Source organism: Diorhabda carinulata, chromosome 12 (assembly GCF_026250575.1).
Source record: "Diorhabda carinulata isolate Delta chromosome 12, icDioCari1.1, whole genome shotgun sequence".
NCBI classification, from domain to species: Eukaryota; Metazoa; Arthropoda; class Insecta; order Coleoptera; family Chrysomelidae; genus Diorhabda; species Diorhabda carinulata.
In genome coordinates, this window is record NC_079471.1 from 6694437 (window position 1) to 6711260 (window position 16824).

At 31.7% G+C, this 16824-nt stretch overlaps 1 protein-coding gene across 12 annotated transcripts in view; it reads left to right on the top strand.

Moving 5' to 3' along the window:
* Window positions 1-16824, top strand: part of LOC130899969 (disks large 1 tumor suppressor protein) — a 1257949-nt gene that overhangs the window by 120706 nt on the left and 1120419 nt on the right. The gene's annotated exons all lie outside the window — the stretch shown is intronic.

Sequence of the window (16824 nt, forward strand, 5' to 3'; positions counted from 1 at the left end):
GATCAAAATAATAAACCATAAATAAACATAGATCACTTTAGGGCATTAAAATAAACCCACGCAGAGTACGGGAATGAAAGAAAACTTTTCGTGGAAAATTTTGTTATCATTTTAGAATCGTAGGGATTATTCAACTCGAAAGTATAGACGAAATTTGAAAACAAAAATTTAAAGGAGACTGATTTAAGTGTAAGTAAGTAGTGTATAACATTATCCAAGCAAATTGAGTTAGAACAGCAAAAACTGAGTATAATAAAATATATTTCCGTCTTCAGCTAGGTTCTAGCGATGTTAGAAGAACCTGTCAAAAACAAATTGTTATTTTCGGGCCTGTTGAAGCATGACCAAGAAAATTATTCCTCTAGTGATAAATACCATTTTCAAACAATAATTTTAAATGTGAGGGAAGCGTTTCTCAGCAGGTTTTACGTATTTCAAAACAGCATAGCAACTTCAGCATTTGTCAAAATCCTCTTAATACTGTGTTAACCGATTGGAAATTGACATTAGTAGCTTTGAAATACAATTGCCGAATTTAAAAAAACAAGGAAATATGGCTCTCTAAATTCGAACGTCTTTGTGTTGAATTGGAAATATTGGAGAATAAAGAATGTGGTCTTAGTTCACAACACAAATGGTTTGCTTGAAATGACCTGGAGAAGAAAGACATTTTGAACGTTTCAACTCTTAAGATCAGTTGAAAAAGCTTGCATTTGCTGTTCTTTGCCTTTTCGATTCTATTTACAATTGCGTCCATATGTTTAGCGTTATTATGTACTATGTGAAAGAAACCTGAGACAGGCCGATTTTTATTCTTAAATTGACAATTCATAGTATAATTGAAGAATTTAACAATATAACCCCTGAGGTCATATAAAATGTATGTATGTCAAAAAGTGAATGATGATTATTTTGAACATTAATTTACTTCTAAAGTACATTGAAAATACATTCTTTATATTATGCGACATTATTATCTTCATTCTAAGTAAAGTTTTGTGATGAGACATTATCAAAATTTTACATCTTAAAAATCAATTTTCTCAGTTATGATTGCACCAAATTTGAAAAACTTTATATTGATGAACAAAGGACTAAAATCCCTTTCCCTTTCCAGTGCAATGCTTTTTCTAAATTAACGATAACAGTTTTAGTAAGTGACTTACAACATATTGTGATTAAAAAACGTAAAATTCATTTGCTAGTTCTAATATTATTATAAATCATATGTTTTCCCCAGAGCAAACCCCAGAAACAAAACCAGATAAATCAAAAACAACTCTTGGAGACCACAGAAATGAAAATCCTCAGGCGAATCTAGGGTAAAACACTATTAGACCGGTATAGAAGTGAAAATATCAGACAATCATGTGACGTAGATAATATTAACGAATGGATATCACAGCGTAAAAAACAATGGTACCAAGTTATGAGTCGAATGACAGACGATAGACTGGTGAAAATAGTAAGGGATGGGATGGGATCTCCAATTGGAACACGAAGTAGAGGTCGACCATGAAAGACGTGGACAATTTAGATCCAGAATGAGGAAAGATAAATATTGACATTTAAAATAACTTAATTTGAGGTTTTTTGGATTTTTCTCGAAAACGGTAAATGGTAAACCCCAGCTCTTTACTAATATTTGATTCTCCGGGAATTTCTGTTATTTGACCACTATGTTTATGTCTAAATTGACCGTACTAGTAGCCGTCGTTTTTTTAGTGATACGTATCCTGACATTAATTCTCGTATATCGAAGTTTACAGTTTGAATGTGTCGAAATTTAAGGAAAAAGAAGCCACAAATGAAGGTGATGAGCTTAATGTAATTCTAAGTGTACAAGAAAAAAATAATTCAATATCAAAACTTGCAATTAATAACGATATTAGTCAGATATCTGTAAGGATACTGGAATAATCAATTTCATCATCATTAAGTGCGATAACACCAAGAATTAAATGAAGATGATCCTCACAAACAATTATAGTTTTGCGAAGCAATTATGTATAAAATTGCTGTGAATAATACATTCATGAATAACATTGTGTTTTCCAATGAAACCTGAACGGATTTGTAAATCGACATAATTGCCGGTAGGATAATACTCCACATTGGATGGAAGAAGATTATACGCAATATCCACAAAAGCTAAACATTTGGTGTGGAATAATTAGAAGAAAAATAATGGGACCCGTTTTTATGAGAGACACATTATATTGTGATAGATATTTACAACTTTGACGAGATCAGATAAAACCATTCGCTTCCTAATTGTTTTAATCAATCTCTGTTATCAGAAGACATTTGGTTTCAGCACGATGTTGCAATTTCCATTGAATATCATTTTATTCAAGACATACATTTATTTTCAATAATATATTAATAAAACTAAAATAATATTAATAAAACTCAGCTTGGTACACAGGCGATCCGAATTAAAATTGTTGTATTGGATAGCAAGGGCATGTTGTGTTGCTTAGAAGATTTAAATTCGGCTTAAAAAACGAGTAAGACACTGTAACAAGACGGATTTATTGAATTAAAATCAACAATAATATGAAAAAGAAAAGATCGGTTTAGGAGAATGTTGTCCCGAAGAAACAATAACTAATATATTTAAAAAAAGGATGAACAAATACTATAATTAATTAAAAAACAAAAGATACCCTAAATATGAAACTGCAGAATAACTTTTACTACCATATGGACAAAGACAAGAACTGTATAATTATTTTAATAAAGTCGTAAAAACCATAACACATTATCGAAATATATTACAAAAAAAAAACTAAAACACAAAATCGTAAGAAGTAATATTATATATGAAGATATAATAATTGATACGATGTATACATACATAGGACAAACATCCCAATGTTTGGAAAATAGTTATCAACACTACACGAAGAATGGAATTTAATTAATAAACCATGAAATATCAAAAAAACATACATTTGATAATAAAATAAGATAATGTTCGTCGAAAGGGAGTTTAATGCAAAAAAGAGGATTTTTATAAAATAATCACATACATAGAATCGAGAAAGCCAGCAATAATTAAATGTTTCTTACTCGTGATGTGACATCTAAGCATAAAATTTTTGACCTAGAATCAAGATCATTTATCAAAGATTATACCAAAAAGGTGTAAGAATTGGAAAAAAGTTCCTTTTCTAATTACCAATTTGGAAAAATCTTCTTCAAACGTTCTTAGATTTCATTAGATGCAGAAGAGGACGAATTAACAGCAAAAAACTATGAACGATGTCAATCCACTACCGTAACAGAAGGAAACGTCAATCGTCAGTAGAAACCGAACTTTTTATTGAATTAAGAACAGATTATGGACCTTACGTGAATGATGAATCCTAAACCGATAATTCAAAAAAAAAAGAAATAAAGTCTTTTGTTCGAAATTACAAAAGGATACGAATTTTCCTAATAAAATTAATTTTAGATAATTTACATAACTGTTTCTTAGGGTTTGCTAACCATTACAATTAAAATGGAGGTGAATTATAAGTATTCTTCAAATTTAAGCCATTTTTTCACTTGTTTGTTTGCAGCACTCGTCCTCAGGTTCTTTTCAAAAACTTCCACAATCTTAGGAACAATTGAATGTAATTTGATCAGCAATATACCATTTTGTATTTTATATAAAACAAATTAGAAATCAACTGAACTTATTTGAAGGAAATGGGTATCACTCCTGCTTATGAAGGAATTGTTTGGGCTATTCTTTGTGAAAAATTGACATATTTCTCGTTAAATATTTTCGTGATAATTATAAGAAGCCACCGATTTGTTAAATGATACATATACTCATATTTCCATATCTACCAAACTTTTATACAACTCACAGGGTATATTATATTCCCTGCTGTGGACGACAAACGTTAGCCCTCAAATGAAAATAATAAACTTGATGTAATTCTAAGTGACATGTTTCCCGTCAAATAGTTTAATGATATGTATACCCTTCCACGATATCGTCGGCCCTTTGTATACTCTTGATATGGGATTTTCTCATCAAAATCTATTCCTGTCTGTCTGATAGTCATACCCTCTGGTACGTTTTATTCCAGCCATTTTGTAAGTTTCTTATAAAATTCTTGTATGAACAATTTATATCATTATATCATTGCATTGGCTAATTGATTTAAAAAATCACAGTAAGCACGTTCCATATTAAACAATTAATTAATTATATCAACTTTGATGCGAGTAATCAAAAATTCTAATCGGAAATCTAATTACTATTAAGAGTTTCTTACCAGAAATAAGTGCATCTTTGCTCTTGAGTGGAGACGAATTTTTTTGTTGTTAGGTATAGAAGAAATCGGCTTTATATATTTATAGATTACCACACCTGGCAGGTTTAGTGTGAATATAAGATACAAAATTTTACTTTCTCGCCATTCTGCATAATCAAGTGAAAGAGGGGCCAAACGTTCAGATTATAAGTTGTTATGGTCTTCTTCTTATTACGACTTCAGATATATTTTAAACTGTCACAATATTCTAAGCAGCAGTTGGAATATTAGTTTGAAACATTAATCGATTTATACATTACTAGCAAAACCCGTCGCGGCTTCGCCAGCGGTTTATTGAACCTCGCGTAATATAGGGATAATTCAATGAGAAATGACTTGTGTATTCTATGCATTAATTCAATTTGGAAGTGATATAAAGAGAAGACACATTATCATTTAAAAATTACACACATTTTTTATTTATACGATAAACAATATAACAAATACATACATACATTTCATTAACATGAAGATATTAAATAAATGATTTATTATTAAAGTAACAATGATTACAAAAACGCAAAACAAAATATTGTATCATATATAATTTATGTCAATACTTCTCTGTAAACCACATTAGTTGTTTTGCCATCTTTTGCTAAAATAACTAAACTTGTCATAGCAAAACAGACTCTAATAGGGAATTGCGTTCTTTTAAATTGAAAAGGGTAGTCTGATTCCCCTCTGGCACATCCGGTTGTAATTGTAGCCTCGAATACGTTTTTCTGAAGAGCGTTCACACGTAGTCTCGTACCGTTGCACAGTTTAGGAGGATTGAGATTTCGTAACAACATTATCGGTGTTCCAACCTTTAGAATAAGTCTATGTGCCGGGAAACCTGAAGAATTGAGCGTGTTTAGGAACTCTGATGAGTATTGCACAGCATTATCAACTTGTAACACAGAATCTATAGATCGAAACTCCATGCATTCTCCATAAAAGAGATTTAACCCTTTTTAAAGAAATATAAAAGATATTTCCAAAAACGGAAAAATTAGTTTTTAGATATTCACACGGGACCAATTTCTAAAAAAGAATCGCTTTGATATCTCATTTCCGTAATAAAAATTTTTGTTCAACTTTTTGAATCCTTTCGAAGTCGAATTTTGAAAATCGCAAAAATTTGTTTTTAGGTATTTGTACGGAGAATGTTTCAGTGCAAAAACGAAGTCGATATCTCACTTAGCGGACGAGAAAAACGAAAAAATCGAATTTGCAAACATATCCCTTTTTACCCCTTTAAAATCGAAATTTCGCAAAATCTTTTCTTAGCGCACCTCTACACACCGATACAAACACCCTCGACATTTCATGTCTTTATCTTCAATAGCTTTAGCTGGGCATTGATTAGTGAATGAATCAGTCAGTCAGGACATCCTTTTGTATAGATATACTCGTACAATATTAATATTATTTTGTGTGATGTTTTAAATTAAACTAATGAAGTATTCCTAAGTTGAAATTTCTGTGACCGTTAGTGATATTCGTACTGAACACACTGTTTTTACCACCACAAAAATAGTGTTTAACACACTGTTTTTACCACCACTACAACGCAAATTAGTTTACCTTCAGTCTCTGAAGACGATAATTTGGTTATCGAAACGGGCGATGGTTAAAAGAGTCGAAGGAATTCGTGTTGCACATTGTTAGCTCTGGAAATGAATGTTACCTTTCTTTCTATATCACTATATTAATGAATAATATTATTTGAGGCGATTTCTACATCCAGGAAAATATCCAATTAAGATTCAAAGAAGGTAATTTGGGAAATGTAAAGGAATCGGTGAGAAAAATATTTCGTTTGAGTATAAAAAATAATTGAATGAATTTTGTTACACTCACAATAACAACTGATGCCTTCAATTGAACTTCCAAAATTCTCTAAAATGTTTCGTTAATTGAAATTTTTCTTCGATTCAAATGTTATGGTCCAAATGATGATTTTATCATCCCATAAAACAGACCGCTTGACTTACAAAATGGATTACGTAAGGATTCCTCTTTAGGAAGTTTAAGGTAACAAATAAATTCAGTTTTTTCAAGCTTTCTTCGTCTTTTTGTTTTTTTTTTCTTTTTTCTTCTGGTGAATAATTTGTAGTTATTCATTTGTAGCTGGAATCATCAGATATAATGATACTTATCCCTTCTTGTCTGCACTTTCATGTTTAAGACTTTGATTTATCGTAATAAACTTCAAGTCCACACCACAATTATTATTATTTGCATTATATTCATCACTGAACTGTTTTAATGCTGCTACATTTTGTAGTTTTAATAGTTTTCTTTTGTATTATAAATGTCAGTAATATTAATTTGAATATTTTGTTTTATGTCTGTATTTTCAGCATTGAAAAACTGATCAAATGTTATGAATTTTCTCGTTTAATCATTGAAATAGTTGAAACAAAGTTAATTTCACCTACAAGAACCTTACAGACATACGGATAAATAATATGAGATGGTTGGCCACTCTTCTTGAAACTGATTTACCATTTTGTGAATGACAGTGTGTACTTCAGTTCAAAATATCTGCATTGTTCTTCGACCATTATCTTTTAAATTCTTCAGTACAACAAATTTTTTTCCTATTTGATTTTTTCAAATTTTTATTTCATCCACATTTCTCGCCGTAGCTGAGCTGCCCAAATACTAATTTTAGTTTTCTACTACTATTTGGCTACTTGATATAAATTCAGTTCACAAGCAAATTTGATCAACTAATTTTTTTAGGGCTCTTAGTTCTATTTACTGCTAGCTGTCGATAAGACATTTATTTTTGTTGGTTTTCATTTCAAGCTCTTGTTTTCTCTTAATATACTCCGGGCAGATTTTGACATTATCTTGTTGATCTCTGCAATTTGTGTATTTTGCGGTTTTTCATGTTCTTCTGGTATTCATTCAGGTATGAGACGTGGTCCGGCGGTGCATTGTGGGTTGTGCCGTACAAATATGACATTGAATTATGTATAGTTCTTCCAATATCAATTGGAGAAGACAGTTATGCGAGGAACAATCAATATTTCATAAATACGCACGGTACTCATAACAAATTAACAAATTAAGAAATGAAAAATAATGTTTACTCCCCGTATAAAATTCGGTAAACATCCAACAAACCGTCAGTCCACATGGACTCATCATCTCCACTGTCCAACTGTCGAAAGTCGTATATACACAATTTCTTTGAAATATTCCGTCAGTCTGCGATTAGCAGTGGCGTGGCTTATTGAGATTTATTTAATTCATAAATTTTATTTACACAAATAGAAATATGGCATTCGTTAGACCAGGGGCGAATGAAGATAATCAGTAATAAAGGTTTCAAATTTACGAGACTGGAAGTAAATTACTATTGAGCAAACTTGACTCATGAATTAAGTGTAGTATTTAAACATGAATTTAGAGTTGAAACAAAATTTTGACCAAAATTTATAGAGATTATTTTCATAACTACAAGTAAACTTATAAACTTATGCCGTTATTATAATCCGTAAGCTTCTATTTCATTCTGAAACTTGAGAAGGGAATTCGATTAAAGTAAATTAAAATAGCAAAATCGGAGACGGAAACGTCTATCATAATTCCATTTTGGAAACTTTTGATGTTCGTATACAGAAGTTTAACTAAGAGTTTCTAATAGTCGTCTAGTCAAAATATTGACTATCAAAGTTCTACTTTCAACAAGTTGTGAAACATGACCATTTAATCGAACGTGTATCAGGTGTCTGAGAAAGATAGTGTGTCTAGAACAAGAATGAAAATTTCATGATATTATCTTCATATATTTCATAACAGAAATTTTACTCAAGAGAGTATAGATAGAGTTGTGTTTTTTATATTCATTAGTAGAGCTCGTGGATCTACGATTTATATAGCGATGTTCCATCAACATTTTTTTCCATCACCGAGTTACAAAAATTACTTTAGTCTATTTACTATATTATTTATGTAATACTTCTGATGAAAAGTTTTGAGGTGAGTTGTATCAACTCAATAATAACATAATTTCTCTAAATATAATGCGATTCTGACAACTAGATATAGGAATTAATAGATCAATTACCAGACATTTTTCAATCTTTTAGTTGTATTCCAAAGTTGTTGTTTTGTTGTTCATAACATTTTATTTGTGATAGGTAATCATTATATCATCACTAATGTTCAATCTACTCGTATCAACTTCATGAACAAACGAATCCAAAATAACCTACTAAAAATGAACAGTGCTCAAATTCTATACACTAACAATGCAAAGTATTTGGGAATGACCCTTGACTTTAGACTTCGCTGGAAAATCCACATTAACAAGAAACGGATAAAGCTACGTATAAAATATAAAAAGATTTTAGAAAGGAACTAGGAACTCGAAATTGCCACACACAACAAACTGTTTCTCTACAAACAGATATTAAAACCCATCTGTACATATCGCATACAACTTTGAGGCTGTGCCAGTGATATTCAAGTGATATAACTTTTCCAAAATAAAGTATTAAGGAACATCGTTAATGCAACTGGGTACTGCTATAACAGTGATTTCAATGTAGAAACTGTTAACCGCACTAAAACAAAATTTTCCAGTAGTTCCGAATAACGGATACTAAAACATGGGAACGTTGAGGTTATCCAGCTCTTCGATAATAGAAATATTTGTAGTATTAAAAAACTGAAAGGCAGTGAGACCATCATACCTTCATTTTATTATTGAGGAAGAAAGGTAGCAGTAAATAACTGTAAGGCAATGTGACTATCGAACGTCCAGTTTATTACTGAGGAATACAAGTAGCTGTAAAAAACTGTAATGGAATGAGACCATCAAACGTCCAGTTTATTACTGAGGAATGCAAGTATCAGAAAAAAACTATAAGGGAATGAGGCAATGAAACGTCCAGTTTATTACTGAGGAATACAAGTAGCAGTAAAAAACTGTGAGGGAATGAGGCAATCAAACGTCCAGTTTATTCTGAGGAATATAGGTAGGTGTAAAAAACTGGGAAGGAATGAGTAAATATCCAGTTTATTACTGAGGAATACAAGTAGCTGTAAAAAACTGTAATGGAATGAGACCATCAAACGTCCAGTTTATTACTGAGGAATGCAAGTATCAGAAAAAAACTATAAGGGAATGAGGCAATGAAACGTCCAGTTTATTACTGAGGAATACAAGTAGCAGTAAAAAACTGTGAGGGAATGAGGCAATCAAACGTCCAGTTTATTCTGAGGAATATAGGTAGGTGTAAAAAACTGGGAAGGAATGAGTAAACATCCAGTTTATTACTGAGGAATACAAGTAGCAGTAAAAAACTGTGAGGAAATGATGGCATCAAACGTCCAGTTTATTCTGAGGAATATAATTAGCAGTGGAAACTGTGACGAATTAGTAAGAACGCTTAATAGGATCAAGCCGTTTGAGTTAGTTTATATGACGGGGTTATTTAAAAGCATCGCATGAGTATTGATCACGTGACACTTAAACGGTAGTGTTGCTAAAATTACTACACACAAAGGTATACTTATAAAGAGGACCGTGAATTTCAGAATTTCAATGTTAGTTAACTTAGGTGCGACAAAAAATTGCTTATTGATTTTCATGATAAGAATGCAATAATATTAAAATGACAAAACTATCAAAGTTAATAATTTTATTTCAATTTTAACTTTAAAAAACATAGGATGCGTTCACGTACAGAACTGGCAACAAGCGCAGTAGTTAGAGCTGCAACGAGATGTTGTAAAGTGAATTATTTTTGATAGACAATGTTGAGTTAAAATTATCGAGGAAAAAATATGATGTACATGAAATTATCATTGAACGACAAAGAAAGATAAATACCATCATCTATTTCCACGAGCTAGATTTTTTCTGTACATGCGAATGGAATTAAGCACTCTCAACTATATTCTAGAGAAAATTGGGGGGACTGACACAAGCAACCATATACTCGGAAGATATGTTTGTTGTTCAAGGTAAGCCTCATAACTTCACCTTTCATTTGAATGAATATCACCTTCCAGCATACGTTCTACTCGAATGAAGTTGTTGCGGTTATTCCAAATAGTTTCTCTATCGAAAACTTGGAAAATTTACTTTTCTGTGTATGTTAACTAACAAACTGCACATGTATACAGAACGGTATCCGGCGGCTTACTAAGCGCTGGAAAATAATGATTCAAACATTATTGTTTGGCGGTCATAACTTGCAGTAAGCGCTTGCAAGTTTGATGAGGAAAGTATGGAGATATAACCAGCTTTGTACGTGAATCCACTCATAAATACGTAATTGCTCTTTTTTTAATTAATAATAATAATATAAATTTCGAGCAAAATTAGGTGAAGACTTCTATAATTCCTTCTATAAATATGAGTAATCAATTAAAATGAACCAACAAAATCAAAAGTTCCATAAAATACGCCTATATGGTTAATGCCATGGAGCTGCGTATTCCCTTCCCTTCACACTTCGAGAAAATGTAGGTAGAGGTCACGTCCTCTACATTCAATAGATCTTCTTTGTTCATAACTTTCTAGGAGTATGTTGGTGAGCTTTAATTATTCTAATAACTCACTTTCTATGTCTACCATTTTCAGTATTTTTTCTATTGTCCCGTAGCCCCTGCTCTGAGAAGTTTTCTATTTCATTTCCAACAGACTCCTCTTTTCTCTATTTGTACAACATTGGTTACTTTTCTTGCTATTATTATTTTACTCGGCTTCTCGATCTCCAATTTCCACTCACGTTATTGGCAGAGATATTGAATTTATTCCTTCTATTTGTTATTTATGCCTCCATCTGCCTCTTCTCTGTCTGTATATATCTCTTAGATATTCCATACTGTGTCCAAGGTCTCTTTATTGTGGTATATCTCATCTGATTCCATCTTGTTGTTTATGGTGTTTATAATAAATATTTATTGGATGTTTTAAATTTCTTCATTCCATACATTCACTCAGTTTCTGTATCTTACTTCTAGTATTTGCTATCAACACCGTATCATCTGCAGTGAGTAGTAAATTTATTTTAATATTTTATTTTCCTTTTAATTAGGTTTATTGCGCTAAATATATTGTCATCAGTTGGTCTTGCTGGCTTTAATACCACCAGATTGTAATTTTTTTAGTACTTAGACGTAGGATCTATAATGGTCACTTTAATAATGCTGTTATCTTCTTGTTTAATAGTGTTCTTTGTTTTTCAAGTCCTGTATGATTTATTTATGAAGATAAGTTATAATTATTATCATTTAATTGAAAGAGATTAGACATAAAAGCAAATTCAAAGGACATTTTGCAACTAAATATAGTGAAAAAATGATAATGCTTTTACCCCACTTAAACTATCTTTTCCTTTTTACTATTCTATTCAGTAGTTTAAGCCGATAACACCAATATTCACTAAAGATTCAATTCATAATACTAATATTAATTATTCTCAAATAGCGCTATGAAAAAGTCGGTAAATTTTGATTTTTCTTCAAACTACGATATATTCTTGACGCAAAAACGGACCTGTGCTTCAATACGTTCGAATAAAAGCTGTTTAGATGTAGGGTAAAAATATTCACTATTAATAAAGACGCTCATATACAACCAAAGTATCTTTTTATTCTAATAACGGTCATTTCACATTTCCTACCAACGAGAAAGCTTTATTTTTCCAACTCAGTCTCTAGCGTGTAATTTCTAGCAAAATTTATACCGTCATTTATTCGTCTAGTCCAATTTCCAAAGTAAATAAAATGAGCTATGTTTATGTGGTTTAATATAAAGAAAATCATCTCATTCATTATCAACCTACTTTTGTTTTTCTTTCCAATTTCTGTGATTTAAATGAGTTTGAATCCGTATTAGTTAATGAAGGTGTATTGAAAAGGACAATAAACAAGAACCGTTTGATGTCTCTTGTATATGAAACAAGATGGCTGCAACGAAGACTGAGTATACGGTTAAATGGTCGCTTCATCCTGATGGATCATCTTTTTAAGCTATTGTTACCAGAAAGAATAGATGAAACAAAACTAAATAAACAAAAATATCCTTCCGTTTACTTATTAGAACAAATTTCTTTTTGTTGTTGAGATAGAATATCCGTTAATATACGAGGATGGTCCCAGATGTACCTGGCCCGACAAAGAAGAAACAAAAATTTTGGAAAAAAATATATACATTTTTCATCATAGCTCCACACACTTTTCCCAGCGATATTCAATAAGTTCGATACCATTTTCTTAATAAGAATTGTGAAGCTCCTCAAAATAGCCATCACCTCTTCCTTATTGGAAAATCTTAGACTATTGAGCCATTTTTTTAAGTCTAGGGGTGATAAATCTGGCGAATAGGGTGCATGAGGTAACATTTAAAACTTTATTTTATTAATTTTGGCCATTGCAATAACGGATTTGTGAGTTGGTTAGTCATAGTCATAATCTTGATGAAACAACACTTTCTTCTTGGCGCTTCTATTGCTTTATTTCTTCACTTAAACATTGCAATAAGTTCGCATAAAACTCGTCATTTATAGTTTTTTCTGTTTCAAAATAATCAATGAAAATTATTCCACGCGCATCACAAAAAACCGACGCAATTACCTTACCGACAGATGGAACGGTCTTTGCCTTCTTTGGAGCCGGTTCTTCCTTCTGAGGCCATTGTTTTTTTGTTTCGAGTGTGAAGTAATTTACCCACGTTTCATTCATAGCTAAAACACGGCGCAAAAATTCGGTTTCATTTCTGTGAAACATTGCTAAACACTCGATGGAAACATCTTCACGACGCTGTTTTAGTTCCATTGAGAGCAAACAGGACACCCATCTTGCGCACTTACTTTTTAACATAATCTTCTTTAATTTGTAAAATATTTAGTTTATTTGGTTCCTTGGTTCCAAAATATTTGAAAACAAATAAAACTTATAGATCTCTCGAGCAGTTACTAACCAAAACCCATACTGCAAAACCCATAGTGCAGGATGGATGATCGAATGAATTTTGAAAATCGAGCTATTGTGACTTAGTTCGATGCCATTACTATCTTATATATTAAAAAAATTGATGATTTCCATTCTGAGTCCGTTCAGGCGTTCTACCCAACCGATTTGCTTAATTTTTTTTTTCAATGAAAGGTATTGATGCACATATCAGCCATCAACCATCGGATTTCATCTAATTTTCACGATTCTAAAGTTATACTCAAATGCGATTTCCCCCTCTACAATACTTATGGGAGTTTTTCACATACACACGTTCTATCCTCAATATATCAGGTTCTATTCAAAATAGAGACTTCGTTTTGGTTTAAGAACATTCGCTGAAACACCTTCTTTCTTTTGAGTTTTTGAACACTTAAATCGGTTGAGTTGAAGAGGAGCTAGGCGCGGACATTCAATGTGGAGTTATGGATTTTGGTAGGTTTTTGGCAATTTTTCTACATTCAAAGATCTATATCTCAGGTTCTAATATAGCTACAGAGTTCGTTTTGGTTTAAGAACACTCGCTGAAACACCTTCTTTCTTTTGAGTTTTTGAATACTTAAATCGGTTGAGTTGGAGAGGAGCTAGGCGCGGACATTCAATGTGGAGTTATGGATTTTGGTAGTTTTTCGCAATTTTTCTACATTCAAAGATCTATATCTCAGGTTCTAATATAGCTACAGAGTTCGTTTTGGTTTAAGAACACTCGCTGAAACACCTTCTTTCTTTTGAGTTTTTGAATACTTAAATCGGTTGAGTTGGAGAGGAGCTAGGCGCGGACATTCAATGTGGAGTTATGGATTTTTGTAGGTTTTTCGCAATTTTTCTACATTCAAAGATCTATATCTCAGGTTCTAATATAGCTACAGAGTTCGTTTTGGTTTAAGAACACTCGCTGAAACACCTTCTTTCTTTTGAGTTTTTGAATACTTAAATCGGTTGAGTTGGAGAGGAGCTAGGCGCGGACATTCAATGTGGAGTTATGGATTTTGGTAGGTTTTTGGCAATTTTTCTACATTCAAAGATCTATATCTCAGGTTCTAATATAGCTACAGAGTTGTATATATCCCTATCACGTGGGAAATCGTTCAAAAATGTCAAGGTAGAGATTAAACCAAAGGGTCGACGCACAGCCAATGTTGTTTGTATTGTGAAATTACATAGTCTATTGTATTATGAACAATGTAGAAATGATGACTGATTTTTTGACCGTGCCCCGATACTTTTTGTATACCTTTGACAACATAAGTATTGATTGATTTTATGACGAAGCTATAATTATCCACATAGTCACTGCTGCGGAGCAGCACGGGTCCGGACTAGTATCAAATAAATCAGAAGATGGAACGGCGTAAAATAAAGGTGCAATTTTCGTTCCATTTCTGGGCATTTCATTTATACGCTACTAGCTTTTACCCGCGGATTCGCTCGCATCGAATCCATTAAATAAATATCAGAAATCATTATAATAGAAAAGTACGAAGTCTGTAGCTATATTAGAATCTGAGATATAGATCTTTGAATGTAGAAAAATTGTCAAAAACCTACAAAAATCCATAACTCCACATTGAATGTGCGCGCCTAGCTCCTCTCCAACTCAACCGATTCAAGTGTTCAAAAGCTCAAAAGAAAGAAGGTGTTTCAGCGAGTGTTCTTAAACCAAAACGAAGTCTCTATTTTGAATAGAGCCTGAGATATTGAGGATAGAACGTGTGTATGTGAAAAGCTCCAATAAGTAATGTACAAGGGGAAATCGCATTTGAGTATAACTTGAGAATGGTGAAAATTAGATGAAATCCGATGGTTGATGGCTGATCTGTGCATCAATACCTTTCATTGAAAAAAAAAATTGAGCAAATCGGTTGGATAGAACGCCTGAACGGACTCGGATTGGAAATCATTAATTTTTTTAATATATAATATGAATTATTTTTAATAGCCATCTCTTTCCAGCTGTTCATGAATATTCAATAACTTCTTCTTCTATGTTGTTAGCTCCACTTCCGTGATATCTTTTTCTGTCCTCATATTGTCTTATAATTCTCCTTCATATTCCGATTATTCTACTCCTTTCATGTTTTCGATTCTTTGACTATATTTTGCTTAAAAACTTTTTCCAGACTATCTCCAATCTATTGTTAAGTTAAGCCCAAATTAAACGATGAAAAAATTGGATAATAGTTCTTCCATATATGTGATCTCATATTTTGTGTGAAACGTAACGAACATGAATTGAAAAGAAGAACAGAAAATATGAAATCTTGATAACTTCATTACAAAAGAAGACTGTTAGTATCTATCAGCTTATATTTTATGAAAAATTAGTCTATTATTTATTACATATATAAAATAAAGAAATATAACTTCGTTCACAACAAATTTGTTCTAAAATGTATTATTTTTGATAAAAATTGCACGACTTCGTCAAATTTGCTTTTCATTCAGAACCGCAAAGGTCTGTATTGAAAATATGAGTCACTTTCTACAATAACATGTTTCAAATATAATTCGCTATAACTAAAACTATACTAAAATGGAATTAGTATGTTATCTAACGAGTTTGGAAAGTGATACATAGTTACTGATTTGCACAAGCCACGTAATGAGTGCTTAATATAGTTTCCAACGAGTTATGCACACTATTTTTCCTACGACCACGTAAACAACTATTTTTTTTAAATAAGAAAGTCAATTAAATAATATCACACATGTGTTGAAAAGTGTATAAACACGTGTGCTGAAAAGTTAAAAAATCCTACAAAATATTTTTATTTTGTAATGGTAGAGATGACAAAAACGAAAAGAATGATTATGAAATATTTTATAAATAAAGAACAGAAAAAGAGCCAATAGAACAATAAATTTCTGCAACTATATTAGATACCTAACAAGAACTAAATAATTATTAATGATTTTGGTTCATTTTTTTTTTGAGACGTCATAAGAGTTAAATGTAAAGTTATTTTGTAATTTTGCATTATTGGTGGTATCCCTAACATATGTCTTTATTGCCTCTTGTTGCTGTATAGATGAAGTACACAAACTTTCCATTTTTATTACAAACACTAATATAACCTCAAAAAAAATACTGTCTACTTCTTCAGTCTTCTTAAATTTGGCCTTTTGCCTTTCGGCACCCAGCCAGATTCATGTTGTATTCGTGTATTCCCTCTATAGTTCGAGACCATATATAACATAAGAAAAAGAAACATTTCAATACATGTATGATTTGTTATTTTTTAGTACATGTGTGAAATAAGCTACTGTCTAGATAAAAATGAGTGTGCAATCTAATATTTTCAAAAGTAGTCGTAGGAAATTATGTTTACGCCATGTTTGTTGAAAGTTGACAAAAACTTGGGCTGCATCATCTAATTAGATGTAAATTCCAAACTTTAATACGAATAACACTCGTTATTCTTTATAAGAATTTAGTAATATTTAAATTTGGAACTGTAGCGATTTTTTATGACCCATGTTCTCCTTTCCTCCCAAATGGTTTAAGGATTAATCAATTCATAGTATGTAGTTCAGTCAAAAC